General features: G+C 47.6%; 1 long non-coding RNA gene across 3 annotated transcripts in view; it reads right to left on the bottom strand.

Annotated features, from left to right (window-relative positions):
• Positions 1-20,351, bottom strand: part of LOC106740297 (uncharacterized) — a 43,022-nt gene extending 22,671 nt beyond the window's left edge. Inside the window, exons 1-3 of one of the 3 annotated variants that reach the window (XR_001373772.3) lie at positions 14,168-20,351; positions 3,534-3,602; positions 738-2,107 (exon numbers count right to left, since the gene is read on the bottom strand). This is a non-coding gene — a long non-coding RNA (uncharacterized LOC106740297). The remainder of the gene's footprint in view (positions 1-737; positions 2,108-3,533; positions 3,603-14,167) is intronic. The other 2 variants (XR_009463337.1, XR_009463338.1) reach the window with 2 other exon arrangements.
• Positions 20,352-22,651: the final 2,300 nt, after the last annotated feature.

The following is a 22,651-nucleotide window of genomic DNA, read 5'->3' as shown; positions in this document are numbered from 1 at the left end:
CAAACACAGTGTTTGTGTTGTGTTTGTGTCTTATTCCCACAGAAAAACCTATGTCAGGATAAAAGGGAAAGGATAAGGGTGCTGAAAAAGTGGGAGCAGGGGAGTGATCATGCCTTTGTGCAGTGTTTTTAACCATTTACCCTGAGGTTTAGTTAACTCCATTTGTTACTGACTTGCACGGATTCACAGATTAAGGCCATAAGGGCTTTAGGATCCTCTAGTTTGAACTGCTAGGTTACACAGGCCTGGGAATTTCTTCTGATAAGATCTGCTGCGGTGGGAGCCTTTTCCGTTCTCAAAACAGTTCCCCATTTGGGAGGAATGTTCAGTTGATTAGTCTTGTTCATTTATAATTCAAGCTGCGAAACCAGCTGCTTGAAAGTTAGATCTGCTTCACCAGACTGGTGTTAAGAGTCTTTTCTTGATCCCATGACTACAAGGAGTCAGGATATACAAGAACAATCTAAGTTACTGACTTCACTCAGGCTAATAATTAGCCTCTTGATAACACATTACCCTAATCATCCTCTAATTAAGTTAAAATAAAAAACCCTTGTTATTTATTACACTGCATCTCAGGTGATGTTTATTCCAGAGGAGAGTTGTACAAAACAAAAGGGAAGGTCTGGAATGATTTTTTCCATCTCAGACTCCAGCTTTGGGCAAGTTACTTAAACTTCATGGTGCTGTTTTTCCAGGTATGAAATAGGGGGTATCATCCTTGCAAGGTGTTTTACCTGAGGTCACATGGCAAGTGTCAATGTCAGGAACAAAACGCAGCCACCTCTACTGTCCAGTCTGCTGCTCTAATGAACTTAAATCCATTTCAGGGGGAGGCAGATGGGTCTTAGCAGTGTTTTTGCTGAAAGTGAAAGAAGACAGAATCTCAAATCTAAGTGAGCTAATATCCCAGGAACTGCAGCTACTCCCCCTGCACGATCTTTCCCCATTCAAAGCCTCCTTTGCTTGCTTTCCTTTCTGTACCAGGCACATTCTTCACATGCCAGCTCCTCATCCAGCCAAATGCTCTCACCTGTCCTAACCAGCCCTGTGGCATACACCTCATTCACACACAGTTGCCACGAGCAAAACCCATGCATGACTCATTCAGAATGAACCCACTCTCCATTTTCTCCTTGAAAGCACCAGGCAGTGGCAGCAGCAACCCGGAGCATCCTCAGGCTCTTTCACCCTGAGGCTCCTCTCTCAGATACCAGTGACTAACTAATATAGAGAAGGTCAGTCAGGAGGACAGATCCCTTGACATCTCTGTGATCTCTGGGTTAAGCACTCAAAGTAGGGAGTTAATGCTGCCTCTGTCTTACCAGTCATCAGGCCTTCTGTGGAAACTTCTCACTGCCCTATTCCCCGTCCCCAGGGGGCAAGGTGGCTTTTACTTTCTGTCCCAGATCCCCTCAATAAGGGATTTAAAGACCTCAAAGTTTCCCCAGAGTCTTTGCTCTCCATGGCTAGGACAAAGGACAGTCTGTAGGACACCAGCTTACACTTGTGTCTCTGGGGGAATGCTTTCAGTCTTCTGGCTCATTTGCTCCTTGGCTTCCCTTTGAAGCTGCCAGCTATCATGGTCCTTTTGAAACAGAGGTGAGGTGATGTCTACTAGGAACCAGCGAGAATGACTACTGGTCACTCTCCAGCAGCCTCAGGGAAATGCTTCACAATCCATCATCAAGCACCCCCATATGGCAGCTTCTGAGGTTTCATGTCCATGCCCACCTTCATGTCCATGCCCACCTAGTGAGACACCGCATGCCATTAACTCTGTCGATTGCTTACAGTTGCCTTGATGCTACAGGCACAGAGGTTCCAACCATTCGTGGTTGTAATCAAGGCAGCAGAGCCAGAGCTCTGTTCATGTCCACCAGAGAACACCTGAGCCTACAACCCTCAAAACACTGCTCCACCAAGACATTCAGAGACTGTTTTCTCTGTGGCCGGTGTTAGGGATTGGTTAGGTCTAAAGAACCCTTTTGAAAGAGAAGCAGATCTTTTCCCAGAACGCAATACTTCCCTGCATCTCAGCTCCTGGTTGCTTGGGTCTCTGGGCTTGGCCACCTCCACAGCAGAAGGGAGCCAGTCAAAGACTTCCCTGTGAATGATGGAAAAAGACAATTTATGATCCTCAGGGCTGGATGTTTGTTCCTCAAACAGAAGTGCGTGCTTTTTCTTTTTTTAAAGCAAAGTATCCCTGCAAACATGTATAAACAGAGATCAAACATGCCAAACATCAGGAAGCCAGCAGTCGGCTCCATTTGCCAGGTACCTGGGTATTTTTTCCACCACATTGCAATAAACAGGCCAAGGAAAGCAATTACTCAAACACCCGCTGCGTGTGTCCAGATCTCCTGCACTGTGTAGTCCACCACCTGGGCTGGATTCTTCTTTCACTTTGACCATTCTATCTCTACAGAGCTAATGTCATGGACTAAGTGACAAGGTGAATCAAGCCTCACCCTCCTTGTATTCAGTTGCTTTGAAAAAGACTTGCTTGACAGATAAACAAGTTACCACTGATGATAGCTTGTTTGATAATTCACTGATGCGAGGCAGGTTCAGTGAAACTATACCAGGTTCTTGCCATGCCTCTTTAGACCCTATTGAGCTAGGCTGATGTTACACAGATGACCTCAAGTTCATACTGAGCGGTTTGCTATCAATTCCTAAAGCCAGCCTCTCCCTTGCAGCTGCTGCAGAAGCAGTCACTGCCCTCCCTTCTCCAATGCCACTCACATATGAAACGGGAGGAGAGAGAGTGAGCCACAAGGGCATATAAGCTGTCTCCACTATAGTTAGGAGTTATCATGGCAGCACATGCATAAGTGTTAGAACTGGCTCTAAGCTACCTTGCCCAGAAACAGAGAGCAATGAACTCCTGACAGCATTGGGCTTCAGTGCAGGCTGCATCAGGCCTCCTGAAATCCTAGGCATTCTCATTGTAGCTTGAGAGGAGCTTTGCTTGAGTTAAACCTCCTCATAAGCAACCTAGGATCATAGGAAAGTAGAGCTGAAAGGGACTTCACAAGGTCATCTCATCCAGCTCCCTGCTCCCTGGCTAGATGACCCCAGCCAAGTGCCTGTCCATCCTGCTCTTGAAAATTTCCAGGGGTGGAGATTCCACAACTTTTCTAGATAGTCTGTTCCAATGCCAGTCCTCATAAAGCTCCTCCTAATCTTCAACCTCAATTTTCTCTGCTGCAGCCCGAGGCCATTGCTCCTAGTCCTGCCTTATATGGCCCCAGAGAAAAGTCCATCTCCATCCTTTCTGTAAATCACCCTTCAGGTATTTGAAGACTATTGTCATATGTAATCACAGACAAATCTGATTGGAACCAAAGTGAGAGAGAAAAAACACATCTTCACAGCTGCTTACCCTGCTGTTCCTGAGCCAGTTAATTACTATTCTCTTGGCTAATGTCCATGTTAGCTGAACCTGTGCAACTGCTTGAGAGAGAAGTGGATAATAAGCACAAAGCATGGATATTCATGGGAGAGAACCACATGGTCTGACAAAGTACCTGCTTCACAAGGCTGCTCTGCCCATGGCCCTGGAGAACTGGAGATAACAGGTCTGCTTGCCACCATCACTAGAAACAGTACATTGTAAAAAGATTAATAAAGACACTAATTTTATCCCCAACCCCTGCTGACACTTGCCATCTTCACCAAGCTGGAATGTCTTGGGGCTTTCACAAGTTCTTCAGCCCAAACAGGGAGCCAGAACTGCTGTGGTGGGCATGTTCCATGACTCACTGCAGCTTGATCTGCACCATGCCAGCCACTCCAACAAAGCAAAATGCTTTGTTTTGCTGGACCATTATGCCTATCTCCCTGTTGCTGGCTGTGGGAAGAGAGGGCAGGAATGGCTTCAACGGATCAGCATCCAGCATGCTGAAAAGGTCAGCAAGGCAGCCGTGAAAACAACACAGGGGCCATGTGACAGTGTAGGTGGCATAGGGACAAGAGGAGGTTACCTGGTAGCAGCCGGAAAGTCCTAAATTATTGTCAATTCATTCCAAAAGGGCTGAATCAACTCTGTGTCTACACGCACATTGGGGATTCCAAGACACCTACCCACCGCAGGCCAATGGCAGAGATTTACATTTAAGTTTGTCATCATTCCCCATCACATGCTACCCAATGAAACAAAAACAAAAACAGGGAGAGGTGGGAAGGGTAAGGGATTGCCAATGCAGTTCCCACTGCCATCAAAGCAAATGGACTGCATGCTGTTCTCCCAGCTCCCCATCCTTCCTAAACACAGAGGGATAATGCCAATGACCACCATCACCTCTAGCATGCTCCAGGATCCTGACTCTCCCTTGCTTTGCCTCCTACAGGGTAATTTATACCTATACATGCTGGCATAATTCATTCTGACCTGCTAGCAGTTTACACTAGTAGTACTTAACACAGGAGAGTCTAGTCGCACCAAGCAAGACTGGCCTGAGGTCACACAGAAATCTGTCCTCAAAGGGAAACCCAGCCCAGACCCCAAGCCCCAGCGCAGTGTCTAAAACCAAGGCCCTCCCTTCTTCACACTCACTTTGTGCCCATGCAAACAGCCAACCACACCCAATATGTTCACAGCACTCGTCAAAAAAAGGAGGGCCAAGACCAAATAATTATCCTCTCTGTCATACAGCAGGGGAACAGGAGAAGTGGGACAATCTCTCCTTTTGGAATTGTTGGTGGCAAAAATCCCCCTCCCACCTCCCCCTGCAACATTTTTGTATGAAGAAGTGAATAGGCCAGAACTGGCCCTTTTGTGCAGAAAATCCCAGTCACGACAGATCTGCCTCATTTCAGCAGGCCAGAGTTAATCCTGTTAGACCATCTTACAGCTTTGCATACATTTCTCCTCTATCCCATGAATATGCACTGGGGACATTATCTTTGATAAGATATGGCAAAGATTCATGCTAAGTGTGGGCTGGATTTCTGAGCTCTTCTGCCTATGCTGACCAAAGAGTCTATTTCTGGCCCCACAGACTGTGCATGTGTCTATGCAATTAATGTGGGTTATTCCCTCTTCTTCTTCATCAAGTTACCTCCCAGGAGATAGGCTAATCCTTGTTGCTTGCAGGGTCTTGGATACACAGCTGGACCTCAGTCCCTGGAGCGGTTCAGGAGAAGTTCATAGATGCTAGGGTCAGAAGGGACCTCAACAGATCATTGAGTCCGACCCCCTGCCCTGAGCAGGAAAGAGTGCTGGGGCCCCAGCCAGATGCCTATCCAGCCTTCTCTTAAAGACCGTCAAGGTAGGGGAGAGCACCACCTCCCTTGGAAGCCCATTCCAGATTCTGGTCACCTTTACTGTGAAGAAGTTCTTCCTGATGTCCAGCCTAAATCTGCTCTGTCAGTTTGTGACCATTGTTCCTTGTTACCCCAAGAGGTGCCCTGGTGAACAGAGCATCTCCGGTTCCTTGCTGCACCCCCCTTAATGAATTTGTAGGAGGCCACAAGATCCCCTCTCAGCCTTCTCTTGTGGAGGCTGAACAGATCCAGGTCCCTTAGCCTCTCCTCATAGGGCTTGGCCTGCAAACCCTTAACCATATGAGTGGCCCTCCTCTGGATCCTCTTGAGGTTATCCACATCCTTCTTAAAGTATGGTGCCCAAAACTGGATGCAGTACTCCGTCTGTGGTCTGACCAGCGCCGCATAGAGGGGCAGTATCACCTCCTTGGTACTATTTGTCATGTGTGCTAATGGATGATAAAGTGCAGTTAGTTTTGCTGATGATTTCATCACACTGACAATTCAAGTTAACCCTTCACAAGGCAGGCACCAGCCTGCAGCTGGCTTGGTGTCCCTGCAGGGGAATGTTGCCAGTAATGTTGCTTTTCTCCCATGAGCAATGGTTACAGCCCCGTGGAAGGGCTCCTAATGCTTTCAGGCATACAGAACAGACACTTGGGAAAGACCACAAACCATCCAGTTTGTACACAAGCCTCTGTCTCCATTTTTTGTTCTCTTAATATTGCACTTGCCATGTCTCTCCATGGCCCATCCTACAGATCCTTGTATAGAGGAGTAGAGATTATCCCTGTATTCCACTTCCTGCCCCTGCTAACTAGAACTCATTAGTTCTCCAAGCTATCAAGGAACATCAGCTTGTCTGCAACAGCCTTACTCTGCTGTCAGGCTGGAAGATAACAGAGCAACAGAACGGATTTGCTCAGCTAGATTGAGATCATAACCTACTTTTAAGACAGCATACCACTCGCACACCCACTATTCCCGTCTGTCCTAGAAGGGCTGTGAACAAGAAGCAGGCGGAGTCTTGAAACTCTATTAGTTGGCAAATCACCATCTCCACAGCGCTTTATCCTGTTGGATTAAATATACAGCACATGAATGGTGGTGGAGGAGGGGGGACGGGACAACAATGCAGCCAATTGTGTGAAGATTACTTGCCTTTCACTCAGGGGGCTGGAGGAGATGGGAGATGCATTGATTGTGTGTGTTAATGTGGCAGCAACAGAATGAAGATGTGTTTCCAAGTCGTTAACGGGACCCTGGCCGTTTGGCTCTGGGATCTAGGTGGAAACTACTGAAAAGGGGGATGGAAATCAAAGGTAAAATGATACTCTCTGTCCTGGGAACTGTTTGCACAGATTTCAGACACACACAGGAAAAATAACTGCAGGTGGAAATCAGGTGTCTGAGACAGCTGGGGCCTTAGCTCTGTTCCAGCTGCACCACTGAGATCCCAAAGGGGCACAACTACATCTGTCTGAATTTGCAGTGGTGTAACTAAGAGCAACAGGACTTTTACAAGTAGGAAAGAGCTTGCCCTAACCCTCTACTACATCCAGGGGACACCTGAAGCCTAGGGACATTTGGAGCAGAGCTCCAAATATTAGAGGCACCAGAATATTAGAGGGAACATTTCAGGGATGGAAGTGAAAACCACACCTATGATCAACTGGAGAGCAGAGGGATTGTTGCTCTCCACTGTCAGAGAGGCCAGTCTACAGTGCTAATGCCTTCCCCTCCTATGGCTGTATTAAAGAGCCCAAGTGATGTGGGGGTCTGTTTTATAGCTCCTCTAGAAAGTGGCAGCATGGTACCTCCTCACCTTCAGCCCTGAATGCCAAGCAAGGACCTTTTATGACACCACTGATACTAGAGACAGGAATGAATCGGGCCCAGGCCCCACCAACACCATCTTGAAATGTTACCTCTGCTGCCTTTGTTTCCGGCTGCTGTTACAGGAACTGCGGGCCTTATCTCAGTGTGCGGAGTGAAGCACACGCACCCCTCTTGGTAGAATCAGGACTGTGAGGTGGGGTGAGCGACCTGCCAAACCATCTGATAAAGAAGAGCATTTGTTTGCACAGAGGTGTTTCCTAACCTGGGACAGTTCATGTGATATGAAACCCCACAGTGTTAAGAGTCTCATTCATTGCTGCACTGTACCAGGGCTGGTCCACCAACAATCAATGGAGACCAGCTAGCATGAAGCCAATTGCAGGGTAGGGTTTTGCTGGCACTGGTGAATCAGGTTTTGTATTTCACTGTCTGATCCTATTTCCCTGATTCTTGCTGCTCCACTGTGTATAGTTGCCCCTTGTAAAAGTTCAGCTCTCTAGCACTTCCCAGGGCCCTCAGCACTGTCTGGCTTGGGTGAGGGCTAATGGCTGAACGAGTGGCTCTAGGCCAGATGCAATCTGAGCTGGCTGTCTCTTGGGCATGAAAAGCTGCCTTCTCACAGAGATCCTGTCTGTAGTGGAAATACTAATTTCTCAGGTTAGATGGGGTGACACTCCCAGCCCTGCTGTTGGTCCATGCACAAACACACAGGCAGAGAGGAGAAGGCTAGGGGTCACCCCACAAGTGCGTTAACATCTCCCGCAGCACATTTGCAAGGCAACACATCACTGGACTTTTATAATACGGAGTCTACACTGATCACTTGTTGCTGTAGTCAGAAAAACAAGTCTTCCAAGCCCATGAATGGCACAGAATAGCCTAACTGGACCCATGAAGCTGATGATTTTCTCTGGAGAGTGCCACAAAAGACACCTGACAAGATGACCTATTGCTTCATCCCCATGGATAGAATGTGCGCAAATAGAAAACCATCCAGCTCTGGCCCCCCAAAGGGATAGGATAGGACCCACAACTTTCACAGCACCTCAGGATTTCATATCTAGAAGGGGTTTGTGTCCTGTTCTACAGGACAGCCTGTTCCTTTCTGTTACCTCTGTGATGACACCGTGGCGGGACAGCCCTCTCAGGAGCCACGATATTACTAATTACCTGCAGGATGCAGCCTGAAACCTACCAGCAGCAGCACCATTCACTGGGGATTTGAGTTCATTTACTCTAATTCCTCCCCTAAATTGACACTCAAATTCTGATTTAATTACGGAGGTCAGAAAGCTGTAATCACCTTGGAAACACGAGGGTATTAAGCAGACAGCCAGCGCCTCAGCATCCTCCTCTATTAAGTCATTTCTCTCGATGCAGGGAGGAGGCTTGAATTGTCAGCCTGAGGAAGATGCTTGTGGAATAAGATTAGGAAAAACCTCACTGTATTAATCTCTGTAATTCCAGCATTTCCCTGAGACAGGCATGGGTGAAATAGCTCAGGAAAAGTCACCCCATTGTCCAAGATAGTGTACAGCCACACAGCAAAGCATCTGACCATTCAAAGAAACCAAAGCAGACAGGGTGGGAGAAAGGATCAAAAGTCCTGTTTTCCAGATAGGAAACCTTTAAATGTAGGTAGATAAAACCACTTGCCCTCCACGACCAGGTATGTCTCTGGCAATGCTGGGACTGAGCCCACCTCAGGCCTGCCCCATACCAGCACCCAATCCAACAAACCCAGCCTTGCTGCCTGCAGAGAACTTGAGCACAAATCCTTGTACACTTTGTCATGACCCAAAGGTCTGATTTTTTTGTGCGCGCTTCGGCACTAAGAATTATCCCCGTGGGTTTGCAACTTCATTGCACGGAGGAGTTCTGCTGCGCAGAGAACCCGCGTGCAAGGGAGTGTTCCCGCCACTTTGCAGCGATCTTTGCAGGGTGCATTTCCTTTGAAGCACAGAAATGCACGGTGCAAAGATTTCCCGCTCGTCATATGCAAATTCGTGCCCCGCAATTGGCTAGTTCTAAATTATTCACACGTGGCAGCTAGCGATTGGCCTGCTAGCCGTATAAGAGGCTTGAGCAGTTTCCGCCCAAGCCGAAAAGGACTCCGCATCCATCTCGTGGGGACTCTGGGTGTGCGCAGCAGGGTAATAGAAACCCTGTGTGTCGCTCAGAGGGGTTTGGCGGCCTGATCCACCGCCCACCTCTTCCCGTCTTCGAACGGAGCCTACTATAAGACGTAACAACGAGTTTAATGCGCGCTTGTCCTGGACATCCGGAGTTTGTCTGCGTGGAGCCTAGCAAGCTCCACGTAATTGTTCATGTTCTGTCTGCGTGGAACCTTGCAACCTCCACGTGTGTTCGTGTTTTCTGTTGTAACCGCAACTCAAGCAAGTTCTCAGCCTACACCACGACCATCTCGGTGTAAGTAAAACAATCTTAAAATCAACCGTTACGTGTCTGTGCCTAATTCTAGCTCGGCGCCCGCCCTCTCCGACCCGGCCTGCCCGGGCTGCTGGCCACAGCCCGCGTGCAGAGCGACGAAAGCGACCCGGGGTCAGACCCGGCGCGCACACACTTAAACCTGTAAAAGAAAGGAGCTGGTGGGGAATCTATTTTGGGCCAGTTTTATTGGAAAATGAGGCACATTCTTTTATATACATGTTCCCATTGAACAAGCATGCTGTAGCAAGGGGTTGTTACAGAGGTGTAAGTGTCTCAGTCAGAGATAAGGATTGATTGCCCCATGCACGGAGACTCTCAATGGCTCTTATGAAGCTAGGTATGCAGTTTTCCTTCCTTGAGCTGTTCACCTTAGTGGAAGGTGGCGCCTCAGCCATACACTGATCTCTCTGTACAACTAGTCCTCCACTCTGAAGAGATATTTCTGGCAGTTCCTGCATTCAGGGCAGTCTAGTTTCCACAGAACAAGGCCAGACCATTGAGAAGAACACAAGCAGCCAAAAATCCCCAACCCCAGCGGTTTGCAGGCTGCTTTTCAGGATCAGTAGCAGCATGAGGGGCTGGTACACAGCCAGGCCTGGGAAGGGAACACCCAGGGAAAACATGCTCCCATTGTCCCTGCTAAACTGTCACTATAGGATCTGGGGGACAACTCCAGCACCCTGCTCAGGAAGCCTCACTCCCTGACAGATACAGGTCTGCTACATCAGGGAGTACCATTATTGCCACTGATCCCTACCCCCATAGCCAGCAGCCTCTTCCGCTGTGTGAATTAGGGTTCCAAACCCTCCATGGACATAGAGCTCTGAGGCTACATGCCCAGACTTGGGCCTGTCTCGGCCTGAGCCATTGCTTCCTTTTCCACAGGGAGTAGATGAGGGAAGCCCTCCCTCCCCTTTGCATCCCAGCCCAGGGACCTTATGTAGAAAGGACTGCTCCTTTCCATGCCTCCCCAGTCCCTTTGGATGCTGCTTACCTTTCCTGCTTGACCTCCCTTCTCCTAACCTTGCTCTTCCCATAGACCTTTTCAGGCCACTGATACACAACAGCTATCAAAAGGAGATGGTCTTCTGCAGCATTTTCTATCAGCTGATTCTAACCAGTCACTTGGGGACAGCTGGGGGTGCTGGCAAGACCCTTTGTTAACCCTTTCTGTGCTGCAGCTATGGAGGATGTACATGGCAACAGGTTTCTACCCAGGGTGTCCTGTCACTCACCAAGATACCCGGGTGTTAGTAGTGCACAAACGCAGAGGAATGGTCCCTGCCTCCCAGGAGCCAGTTAGGGCTCAATTCCTGCCTTGTGCTTATGTTAAGACCCTTGGAACTGAAGGACACCAAGCCCTACGAGGAGAGAACCAAGCCCTACGAGGAGAGACTAGAGAAACTGGACCTTTTCAGCCTCCGCAAGAGAAGGTTGAGAGGCGACCTTGTGGCTGCCTTTAAGTTCATCACGGGGGCACAGAAGGGAATTGATGAGTATTTATTCACCAAGGCGCCCCCGGGGGTTACAAGAAACAATGGCCACAAGCTAGCAGAGAGCAAATTTAGATTGGACATTAGGAAGAACTTCTTCACAGTTCGAGTGGCCAAGGTCTGGAACGGGCTCCCAAGGGAGGTGGTGCTCTCCCCTACCCTGGGGGTCTTCAAGAGGAGGTTAGATGAGTATCTAGCTGAGGTCATCTAGACCCAGCACTCTTTCCTGCTTATACAGGGGGTCGGACTCGATGATCTATTGAGGTCCCTTCCAACCCTAACATCTATGAATCTATGACACTGAGCCTGTTCACATGAGTGAGATTTGGCCCATCCCCTTATAATTTCATGGCGGGAGGTACGCAGAAAGGAATGCTTTGCTGCAGCTCGTTTATAATGAGCAACATGCTCCAGCAAACCCAGAAGTGCAGGTGGCAGGCGATTTTGGGGAAAAAAATAGGTCAAAGCTTGCTACACAGGGGACAGAACCAGAACTCGGCTACTGTGGGTGACCCTGGGGAAGTCATTTAACTCCAATGCCTGGGTTTCCCTCGCATTAAAATATCTCCTCACCTTTGTAAAGTGCTGGGTGATCTAGGGACAGGCCCAGAGACAAGCACTGAGGCCCAGAGCCAGGATGGTTATCATGTTTCTGTCCTGCCAGACCCAGTCAACAGCCCCTTTCTGACTAGCTGTGCTCAAAGTCGAGCCTTTGAAGTCCCTTCAGCACTGGCCTGCCAGCTTGTGGCAATACCTAACACATTTCCCAGGCTCTGTTGTTCTGAAGTACGGCCATTCTTCCTATGTCCATTATTGTTCCCCCCCTATAACAGAGACAAAATGTCCTATTTATATTCATTTTCCTGGCTATTATTAACAAAGCTGGCATTCCTCAGAGCTCTTTTGGCAGCTTTATGGCCTTTGATATATCTACAGCACATCTCGGGTTTATGGCAATGAAGTATACAGAACAATGTTTGCTTAAGGGGAAGTGTACAGCTCTGACGGGGATTCTGAGATAATCTGTGTTTTGCCCTGTTAGGCTGCAGGGAGGACTTTTTTTTGTGCCCATCGCTCGCTGAGGAACTCCCAGAAGTACCTGCAACACAGGCTGCAAACTGAAAAGATGAGCCCCATGTGAAACCAGAGTCAGGCACTTCTAAGAAAGCAGAAGGAGACTGTCATGCCAAAGTCATCCCTTTGTTACAGTATTTCTTCAGAAGAGCTCCACTCCGCGATAATTTATGCACTTTCTTAACCTTTGCTGCTTCTCCAGATGCAAAGTGCATGATCAGAGGAAATTCACAGTGTCTGGAGAATTAAGAACACCACCCAGGAAATGCTGCAAGTAATGACTTCGTTCAGAAAAAGGTTGACCACACATTTCAGCTCAGACCCTGGCCCATGCCCTGCCCTTGACCAATGCTGCCACCACCACCAGCACTTCTGCTGCCCTGTGGGGTCAGGCTAACTCTCAGGATCTCAATATTGCACTGTTAGACAGGAAGGTGTGACACAATTGCACATATACAAACACACAAATCAATTAGGTGCATACACACACACTACCAGCTCAGGCACATACACATCCAAACCAGCCTAGGCACATGCATACCTATCACCAATTCAAGCACGTACACTATACAAAAGTTAGACCCAGATCACTAATTTGTATATCATGCACACAATGACGTGTGTGCGCGCGTATATACACACACACCCACACATAAGTAAGTTCCTAACTTGGATGGTACTTTGTGTGTATGTGTGTGTGTGCGCACGCGCTTGGGGTACCTGGGATACTTGGGGGAAAGTTAAGGTAAGAGAGAGAGTTCAAGTGTAAGGAGTGAAAGTTGCCAGAACTGGGATTAGACAGTGGCAAAGAAATGGGACTTGGAAGCAGAGAGGAGCTCAGGACAGTTGTTGGAGGTGGCAGTGAGTCAGAAGCAGGAGAGGGAGAAATGAGACAGAAGTTAGAGGGGCGAGGAGCAGAGATTGAATCAGGGTCAAACCATAGTAAAGCAAAACCCAACTTAGGGGTCCAAATAACAGTTTTATTAAACAGACACACTACACAGCCCCATGAAGTTATTGGTTCCCACACACACACACAAGCACTCACACTGGCAGCAGGAGAAAGAGACTCAGTGGAAGGGCTGGAGTCCAGGTAGGGAAGAGAAGCAGAGTCCAAGTCCTTGGTTGAAGAGGGGGTGGGGGGTGATAGCTACCTATCCAGGCTGGAAAGGGGTCCTTGTCCAGTAGATGTTGTCCAGAGGAGGGTCACCGGCAGGGCCTCTGGGTGGATAGGTGGTGTGGCATAGTGCTGGTCCAGATAGAGAGGGCGTCCCAAGGAGTCAGTCTTCACTCCCCCTTTTACGGGGCAGACTACCTCTAATCTCTTATGGGGAGGGCCTGTCCAGGCAAGGTCAGTCCTGTTCCAGGGGGCTCCAGGTGTTCTTACTGAGCAAGTGCAGCCTTGGCACAATGGTGGGTTGCCTCATCTTTTGTTTCTTGAATGCTGAGGGTGGTTCCAAGGGCTGGGTCGTTTGTCCAGGTATTGGTGTTGATGGTTTGGTCATTCAGAGGGAGCTATTTTTAGACCTACTGCCATTGTCTCTCAAGCACCCTCATTCATCCCCTTTCATTCAGGAACCAAGTTACATAGGAAGGGTAGGTGAGAGTCATAGGTTACACAACCAGGCCTGGGAACAGGATGGAGACTTGACAAACAAAATGGAAACTTGACATGACTTATGCTAACTTACATATGTAGGCCTAAATCATATAGTACTAGTAAAACAGTAATATAGAACAGTAAAAATCAATATAAACATAATAATTATACAATATAAAGAAGAAGAAAAAACAAAATAAATACAACTTGCTACCAAAATAAAATGCTGAAGCTTATCCTATGTCTTAGCTCACTTATACTTATCTATAGGGAATAGAGAGGGAAAGAAAAAGTCAGAAATGGTTGGGGAAGGGGAGGGAATGCATTTTAAAAGCAAAAGAAAAATGGGGGGTTTTGCTATACTTCCATCATGTTGTGATCAGGGTTTTCCACCCCCCTCTCTCTAGGCAAACAGCAACACACTTCCCTAAGCATTTACCTGCAGCAGGATACTTTAGAAACTCATCTGGGTTCATCTTTCAAGGGGATTCATTACAGGGCAGGGTTTGTGTCTCCCTGGCTGAGCTGACCTGGCTGACAGCTGGAAGCCAGGCATGACCGTCTCTGTCTCCCAGCACAGGGGGATCCTGCTCTCTGCCCAGTTCCAGCTGCTGTGCTAGCAGATAATGCCCTTTGGATTGCCCAGCCACAGTTTCAGGCATCCTTGCCAATGGCCAGATGCCAGTTTCAGCTCGTGAATGAGGCTGAAGGGATTACCCAGCATGCAGCTCCCACGGGACTGTGACAGCAATTTACAAAACATGTGGCTTCGGCTGGGTTCAAGGATCTGTGTGCCTGCCTCTGCCACAGCAGAGGGAGAAAGCCCTCTCCAGAGTGAGAGCAGCCACCTGAAATAGTGGCTCAGCAGCTCTGAGCAATGAGGCTCAAGCTGGTTTTCTGGGCTTGGCTTTGCCGGAGGAGATTGAAGTCAAAGGGCAGATCTGCATGGCGAAGGGGGTGCCAAGAGCAATGCTGTAGTATAAACCCACTGTGAGGGCTCTGAGCATGACAGTGGTGCCCCACTGCTGCCTTAAGCACATACTCCTGAACTCAACGAAGGGGGAGCTTTCTGCTTCTTCATCCTGAGAGACCATGGGATCTGATACCTGCAAGGGAAACATCCTCCCCCTGGTCAGGTACAAAACCTCCCCACAACCCCCAAGCCAGGCAAGGCAGGCAGAATCAGAGCAGCGGAAAAGACTTGAGTGGGTTTGGAGCTTCAGAACTGAAAAATCCCTTCCCTCGGGTCTCCTACAGATCTCCCCAGTCCCTGTGCCTGCAGGGGCAGCTTGGCTGAACACAGGTTGTCCTAGTGGGGACGCTGTGCCCTGGCTTGTGCTGTTTTGCTGAGCAAGGGGCTATGACAGACCCTCAAAGACTTTATGCTGATCAGCTCCCCTCCACGGGCTGGAGTGACCACAATACAGCCGTTCACAGAGAGGAGACTGCTTAGGACCCAAAGCCTCAAGGCCACTGGAGGAGAAGGGGAGGAAGCCTCGACTATCCTCTGCCCAGCTTCCCACAGCTGCAGGATGAGGCCTAGAAACTTCAGTGTCCTGGCCCGGCTCCAGGAACCCACATAGCAAACATCCCTTTGAATAACTTACCCCTCCTGGCTGCGGGGCTCAGATGTACAGTGAAGGGAGGCAGCCCTGCAGGGCAAAGGCAAGGAATTTCAGTAGCAGGCAAGTGCCAGGTTTGCTTAACAACCAGATAGCGTAGCCCTTTGTGACAGCATTTATTAATGGAGAGGTATGCGGTGTTGGTGCCAGCTCTAAGATAAACGAGCTGGGGTCATTGGCATGGCCCAGCTAGCTCCCCCGCCCCTGGTGGCCTCAGCACTGGGAAACAACAGCACTAACCATTCTTCCCTCCTCTCATTAACTTTTTTCTTGTTCAGGGCTTCAGTGGGGCAGAGAAGCCATGTGAGAAACAGGCTTGAGACTCTGGCCTGCGTGACACAGAGGCAGGCATCTGACACAGCAAAAATTTGATGGGAATGCCAACACAATTCTGTGTCAGGGTTAGGGATACCAGGGTCTGTCCCTGTCTCTGCCACAGATGTCCCATGTGGCTTTGGGCAAATCATGTAGCCTCAGTGTACCTTTTGTCGACTAGGCAAAAATAAGAGCATTCCCCTGCCTTCCAAATTCAGTAAAGCCTACTACTCACCCAGAGGGGCTCACATCCAGAGGTCAGACTTTGGATCATCCAGTGTGTTGGCTTTGTGACTGCAGCTGAGGAACAGAGACTGAGGCCTCGTACACACACCTCGCTTCCCACCCTCAACTAACCCAAACCCACCTACCTCCCTGCTGCTTCCCTGACTGAAGTGACCACCTGACAAGGTTTTTGCCACCCTGCCACCCATGAGACCTCAAGCACGAACATTGCCACCTCTTTTCCACTTGGCAATAACTGCACCTGATGTTTCTGGGAAGAATTTTCCATCCTTTTTTCTATGGAAGGAAAAGCCACAGGAACAATCCTCCTCCCTAGCCCTGATACAGCTTTGAGAGTCAACAGGGAAAGAGAACTCCACCCTTTTATGCTCCTCTGCTCATTTAAAAACCAAGGCTCTTGTCATTGTCAGGCATCAGACCTCCACCAGAAACAAAGCTCTGGGCCAGGGTAGTGGGGGATGTGTGCGATTCTGCTTCAATGGCCCTTCACATCCAATCAATGCTAATGAGCTGTCTGGTGTTCAATTGGAGCCCAGTGCATTGCCCACCAGCTCCATTCACTGGTGGTTCAGACTGGAGGCAAGTTATTGGCTGATAAAATCCAGAAAGAGAAAGTAGGGCAGCCTTTAGTGGGGAGGGGAATTTGCTTCTGATCACACAGCTTTATGTCATGGCCATGAATGAGCTCAGCTCTGTGATGATGAGAGGGAAATGGTTACAGCCATGAGGCCCAGAACTCAGGTTGTATGTTAATGATGGTGAACTTAATTGGGGCCTTAAGTCAAGGGGGATGTAGCAAGGGCATAGGATGCTTAATGACAACTCACCCTGAATCATGAATGGCAGGATATTCAGAGCTGGGTAGACGTTTCATTCAGTCATAGCTGCCTTGGTGCTCTGGACACACAATTCTTAGCCAAGTGGCTATGAGGACCCCCAGCAAAGTGAAACAAATTTGCCCATGCTTGAGGGTAAGAAGGTACTTGCATTCTTTGCTGAATCAAGGCCCAAGGAGTGCAGGTCCAATCTCATTCTTTTTGAGAAAGGGCCACTGACCAACAACAACCATGCATCTCTGCCTTGTGAGATGACAGGGTAGGAATGACAATGATACAGTTTGCCATTTCTAATGTTAGGGGCCTCTCCTGTAGCTGGCAGAGGGACAGCTCCTTACCGATTTGTTTTAGACAAAAAGTCACTCCCACGGGGTAGAGGACACTCTACCTTGTTAGAAAAGACTGTCTCTTCACTTACCAAACTGAGCACAATTCCCCCAGGACCAAGGGAAGATTTTATCACCTGAGAAAAGAGGCTGTTGTGAGAAATGTAGCTACTTTCTCTCATCTCTTTTCATTGTAGCACTGGCTGAAAAACCCAGCTGCACAGGAGCCTCCCCTCCTGGCTGGCCAGGACTCCCCTGTTCAGCCTTTCACTGACTGGGTTTAAGCAATGGAGATTTCTAGCCCACACGTTCCTCCTGTTTCTCTGCTCTCAGTCCAAGGGAGCAAGCCGCATAGCTTGGCGCATGCTGCAAAGCTCAGTGCAAGACAGACAGGGAGGCATAGCTGCAGATTAGATTCAAAGAGTGAAATCAAGGATTACCCCAGCTCTGAGAAGCCTGTGATGTCTTACATTAGGCCATTCCAGCATAAGCCCCTGGGTGAAGTGCAAAAAGCTTCTTCTACAGCTGTAATTTCTCCCTGGGCAAGTCACACCATGACTGGTAGCTTGTAGAGCCCTGCAGACAACACCAGTGCCACTACCCTTGGACAAAAACCCTGACTATATGGCAGCCTTTAAATAACAGAAGATTCTTCAAAGACACAGTCCAGGAGGTGCCCAGAGTCAGCAGCAGATTCTCCCTGCCTAGAGACAGCAAAGCAAGACAAACCCTTCCCTGCATCACCCCTTAGTGCTATGCCAAGTGTGACTTGACAATCTAATAGCAAGAGCCCTGCTCTGAATGCCAAAGCCTGGCATTCAAAATGTAGCCAGCTCCATGAGGCATGAAGTTATGCCAGTTCCACTTGGTCTCAGCTTTGGCAGCCTGCCTTCACAAAGGTGGGCTCCCTATTGCTTGCCCTCTTCTACTGTGGACTAGGTATCTATATAGAACCATTGTTGGCCCTGCTAGTCTGAAGTCAAATAAAAAGCAGGGTCAATTTACACCTTATAAGGCTAACCAAAGTAGTTCCATCTATTATTAGCACAAGCTTTTGTGAGCTGAAGCTCACTTCACCAGATACTGTGAAAGGATGTTCAGAAAGAGTATAAGGAGAGAGAAACTGGAATACAGAAGACACGGGAGGGTGAGTGACTCTAGGTATCTGTATGAAAAAGACCTGGTTAATCAAAACAAAGTTATAGGCAATAGCTCGGAGTCACTGGGTGAGGTGCTTACACTCATGTTCTGCAAAAGCTCGTATCAGAGACTAATGAGCCTGTTTGGCTTTGAGATCAGCGAATCACTCCTTATTTCTCAAATGCCATTTCCTATACACGTTACCAAGGGGGCCTGAAAGGAACTCGGAGTCAAAATGATTTGAGACAAGCTTCTATCTTCCTAAGGTCACTTTTTAGGAGAGTTCATTTATACAAAGTAGGCAAAGTGAGGGGCTTAAAGGGCAGACCTCACGTTCACAGCCAGTATCCCCAGGGGCGCCACCTCAGACGGAAAAAAAATGACAGTTCAATCTCCATCCCTCAGATTTTCCTCCTTGTTTATGACAACACAGCACCTAAGGATGTTAATGACTGCCACTGTTTTGGTATGAGGACTTGCCTATGAGCCACTGGAATAAGACCCATCACAGGTATTTCACAAAAGCTGTGCAATAGTCTGCGGATAGCTGTATAGCTAAGTCAGTAGGGAACTGGGCTAGATGAGTATCAGGCAATGAGAGGTAAATTGCATCACATTTCATGATCAAAACACTGTGAGATGAGTTTCTGACCTCAGTCACACCTGGCAAATCTGGAATAACTTGAACTCGGTCAACAGCAGATACTCGATTTACTTCCTATACTTGGCCCAACAGATACTGAGTTCAAGAACTCCGATACCATGGCAATGGTCTGAAACAGCTAGGTAGGCATGAGAGGGGCTCATAGTGAGCATGTCTACATGTGCGCTTTAATGCGCAGTAGCCTATTTTACTAGACATCAAAGCATCGTGTAAAACACCATGCTATTATGCTGACGTGCAGTAAAAATAGGCTACTGCACATTACATGCCACTTAAAAACCACGCACATTCATTACTGCACATTAAGGCAGCCTAATGCGTATTTATTTAGTACCTCACATGGGAGGTACCAAATTAAATGCACATCAGGAAAAGTGCCTTAATACACAAGTAGCTGCATCCAGTGAATGCAATTGTTTTTGGACGTGGAACGAAGGATCTTGGGAAGTCTTTTGTGACCACCAAACTGAATCACAGCACTCGTAGTCTGCCCTCAGTTCCCAGCCTGCACCTCCCATGGCAGCTAGGAGTCAGTAGATGCATTATTTAGATGTTGGTGAACAGGCATGATTTTTCTCTGTGTTTATACAGCACCTTGCACAACAGCAGCAGGTCGTCAAGTGCGTGACTGGCTCCTAGACTCTATCATAATATAAACAACATCCCAGGCTATTATTTCACCAGCTGATTCTCATGCCAGCAAGAACAGCAGCAAGCTGCCTGGTCCGGACCTACCCGACATCTGCAAAGGAAAGGCATCGTCATAATGTTGCTGGGCTGGTTTGTGATTAACTTACTTATAAAACTGGCTCTGCTAGAAAACGTGGGAAAGAATTCAAAGCAAAAAAAGCATGGACCAGGAACAAAGCACCTTCGATTCACAGCTTTTTTTTTTTATTCGGTGCATCTGAAAAGTGCCAAGGTCTGAAGTCTGTTCTGTGTTCAGGGTCACAGCGTGGGAAGCAACAACACGAGTATCTCTTGCAGTGAGATTCCCGTACTTGGCCTGGGCCAGAAGGGATGAATGTCTTGGACCCAAAGGCTAATTATTATTTACATACAGCTCTAACCTGCTTGCAACCTTGTCTTGGCTTAACTATTTCATCTCTTCTTTATGAGAAAGACAAACCTATTAAGTACTGGAGTGAAACCCTTAACCCCTTCCACACAAGACCCCACATGAAAGATCTATTTCCACCAAAATTTTGGATTGTTGCTGGATAGATCCAGGCAACTGAGACTTTTTCAGTTAAAAGGGAGGTATATTCAACCACACCAAAACATGTGGTGAATAAAAAGAAAAAGAAGGAAAAACAATTTAGTCTGAGAGTTTTGAAACCAAGTTTGATTTTTTCTTCAGTTTGAAAAGTGTTGTTCTGACACTGACAATGCATGGCCAGTTTTTTCTATTTTAATTATACTCCTCCACTGGAATTTGAATTTTAAGAAAGAGAGAGAAAGTTCAACCTTTAACTTCCAAAATTATTTTTTAAAATAACTTTTTGGTTCATCAAAAGCCACCCCTCCCCCCCCTCCCCCCAACACACACACACACACACACACACACACACACACACACACACACAAGCAACATTTATGGCTATTCCAAAAACTTGCCAGAGAACTGACAAGGCCACTGTTCACACAGCACTCATCCAGAGGTGAAAAGATCCATGATCAGCAAGCGAAGCAGAGCCTTCCCCAACTTCTAATTCAACAATATAATTAACAACAGGGACTCCTGAGACTGAAGTCACATTGGGGTAAGACGGACTATTCACATTTAAGAATTTAAACTTGTCAGCAGGTCAAGCCGCCAAGAAGTTTGGAATCGGGTCTTGAATTATTTTGCCAGTAGTGGGAGGTGTTTGGTGTCAAGGTTTTGGATCAGGTACAAGGCAATTCAATGGTGTGGGGGAAAATCCACTGAAAAAAAAAAGCATATTCATCAGCTTGTGAATATTTTGGAGTCGACACCCCACTACCCTACACAAAACAGTGTGTCATAAAGGAGGTGGAGTTTACCCAGCCATTAGGCACAGCCTTTACTTCAAGCCTGGAATCCTACGCTCCGTGACACTCAGAACACTAACTTCAATTAGCAGGTGTGCAGCCAAGGGTGGAATTAAGCCTCGCTTTTTATTTGTAACCCACTGACAAAAGCCATTTCACATCACCCTGCTGTCCCAATGTCAGTCTGATTACCTTATCATATCTCACGGCTGCATGCGTCAACATTTTCTGCTCATACGCCGATGGCAGGAAGTGCAAAGAATAGTCCTGACTGTTTGACTAGAGCTTGGCAAACACTTCCGAAGGATCATTTATACCAGCATTCATGAATGGGGTTGAAGGAATCCCAGCCACAAACCTTCACCTAAATCCAGGACTGAAATGCTGAGCTTGTTTAAACTGAATGGCAGTGTTGGTCAATTGTTAGCAGCTAGCTTTTCCTGTAGACAATAAACCTGTGTCCAAAAAAGGCAAGTTCCTGGAGCTGTTGCCACACCAACCTTTTGGGTTTGTTGGATTTTTTTTTTTTTTTTTTAGTAGAGAGAAAACTTCTTTAAACCCCCAAAATTCAAAAGATTATTTCTTAGTTAAAAAACCCAGAAAAACTTACCGTATAAAAATCCCATGTGAATATAATCCAGACATATACATATAAGCCCAAACCATGGCAAAGGGGAGCCTCCATCTCCCCCACTCCCCAAAATGATAACCACTTTGCAAAGGAAGTACCAGAATAAAACCACAAAAAAACTAAAATAGCCTTAGGATTCACTGGGCATGTCTACATGAGAAGCTAAATGCACAGTAGACTAATTCTACTTCACATTAGGGTGTCACAACAAAAGCCGTGCTAATGTGCAGTAAAATTAGTCTACTGTACATTAGCATCACTAAAAAGGCGTGCACCTTGAGTGGTACTAAACTTACAGGTTAGGAACCATGGTGCATTAATGCACATGTAGACACATCCACTGTTGCTTTAAAGAAGTAGGCACCTTTCAAGGGTTAAGGTTTTAGGCCAGTACTATCTGAAAGTCATTGGTTTTGGGTGCCGGCTGCTCATCTATGCTTTGAGGGCTAGAGGCATGGTCTACACCCTTTCAAGCATCTGCAGTGCATACAGTAGATTGTGAATTCTTTACATTGGCCCAGCTCTATTTCAAGGGAAGCTGGAAACAGGAATTCTTAAGTGAAGTCCACATCAGCTGAATCTACCTTCTTTTCAACTGAAATGAAGTCCCTGGTGCCAGAACTGGTCATGATCTGTAACATGGGGTTCACCAATCTGCAAAACCTGTTGCAGAAGTTCGGAGATTACAAGGACTGTTATGATCAGCCAGTTTCACCTCCTGTGTAACCGAGGACAGAGAATCCCAGTCCTGACTCCAGCATTACTAACTCGCAGTTGAATTAGGACATGTGATTTCAAAAGGCATCCAAAATTGCCTCCCAGTGAGGGAGAGTCTACCACACTGCTTGTAAGCTTAAGTCCTACCTGAGGCAGGCAAAAGACAGAGAGGCCTCATAAAGGTCCTATACCTATTTAACCCATTGGTCAGTATGCTTGTACACACTTTTAAGAGTCAAGAACATCATCTGACAGTGACTGCCAGATTGGGCCCTTGAATTAAAGGCCAGCCTCAGAGGCTATGGTGGACAGGAACAAACAGAAGCACAAAGAAATATATTGTGGGGCATAGCCCTACCCTGAGAAGGGCTTGTTACCCTGGCATCTCTGTGTTCTTGCCATACAACCTTTTC

Source organism: Alligator mississippiensis, chromosome 7, assembly GCF_030867095.1.
Source record: "Alligator mississippiensis isolate rAllMis1 chromosome 7, rAllMis1, whole genome shotgun sequence".
NCBI classification, from domain to species: Eukaryota; Metazoa; Chordata; order Crocodylia; family Alligatoridae; genus Alligator; species Alligator mississippiensis.
Note: the sequence above shows the minus strand (reverse complement) of the source record. Positions and strands in the feature narration are given on the sequence as shown.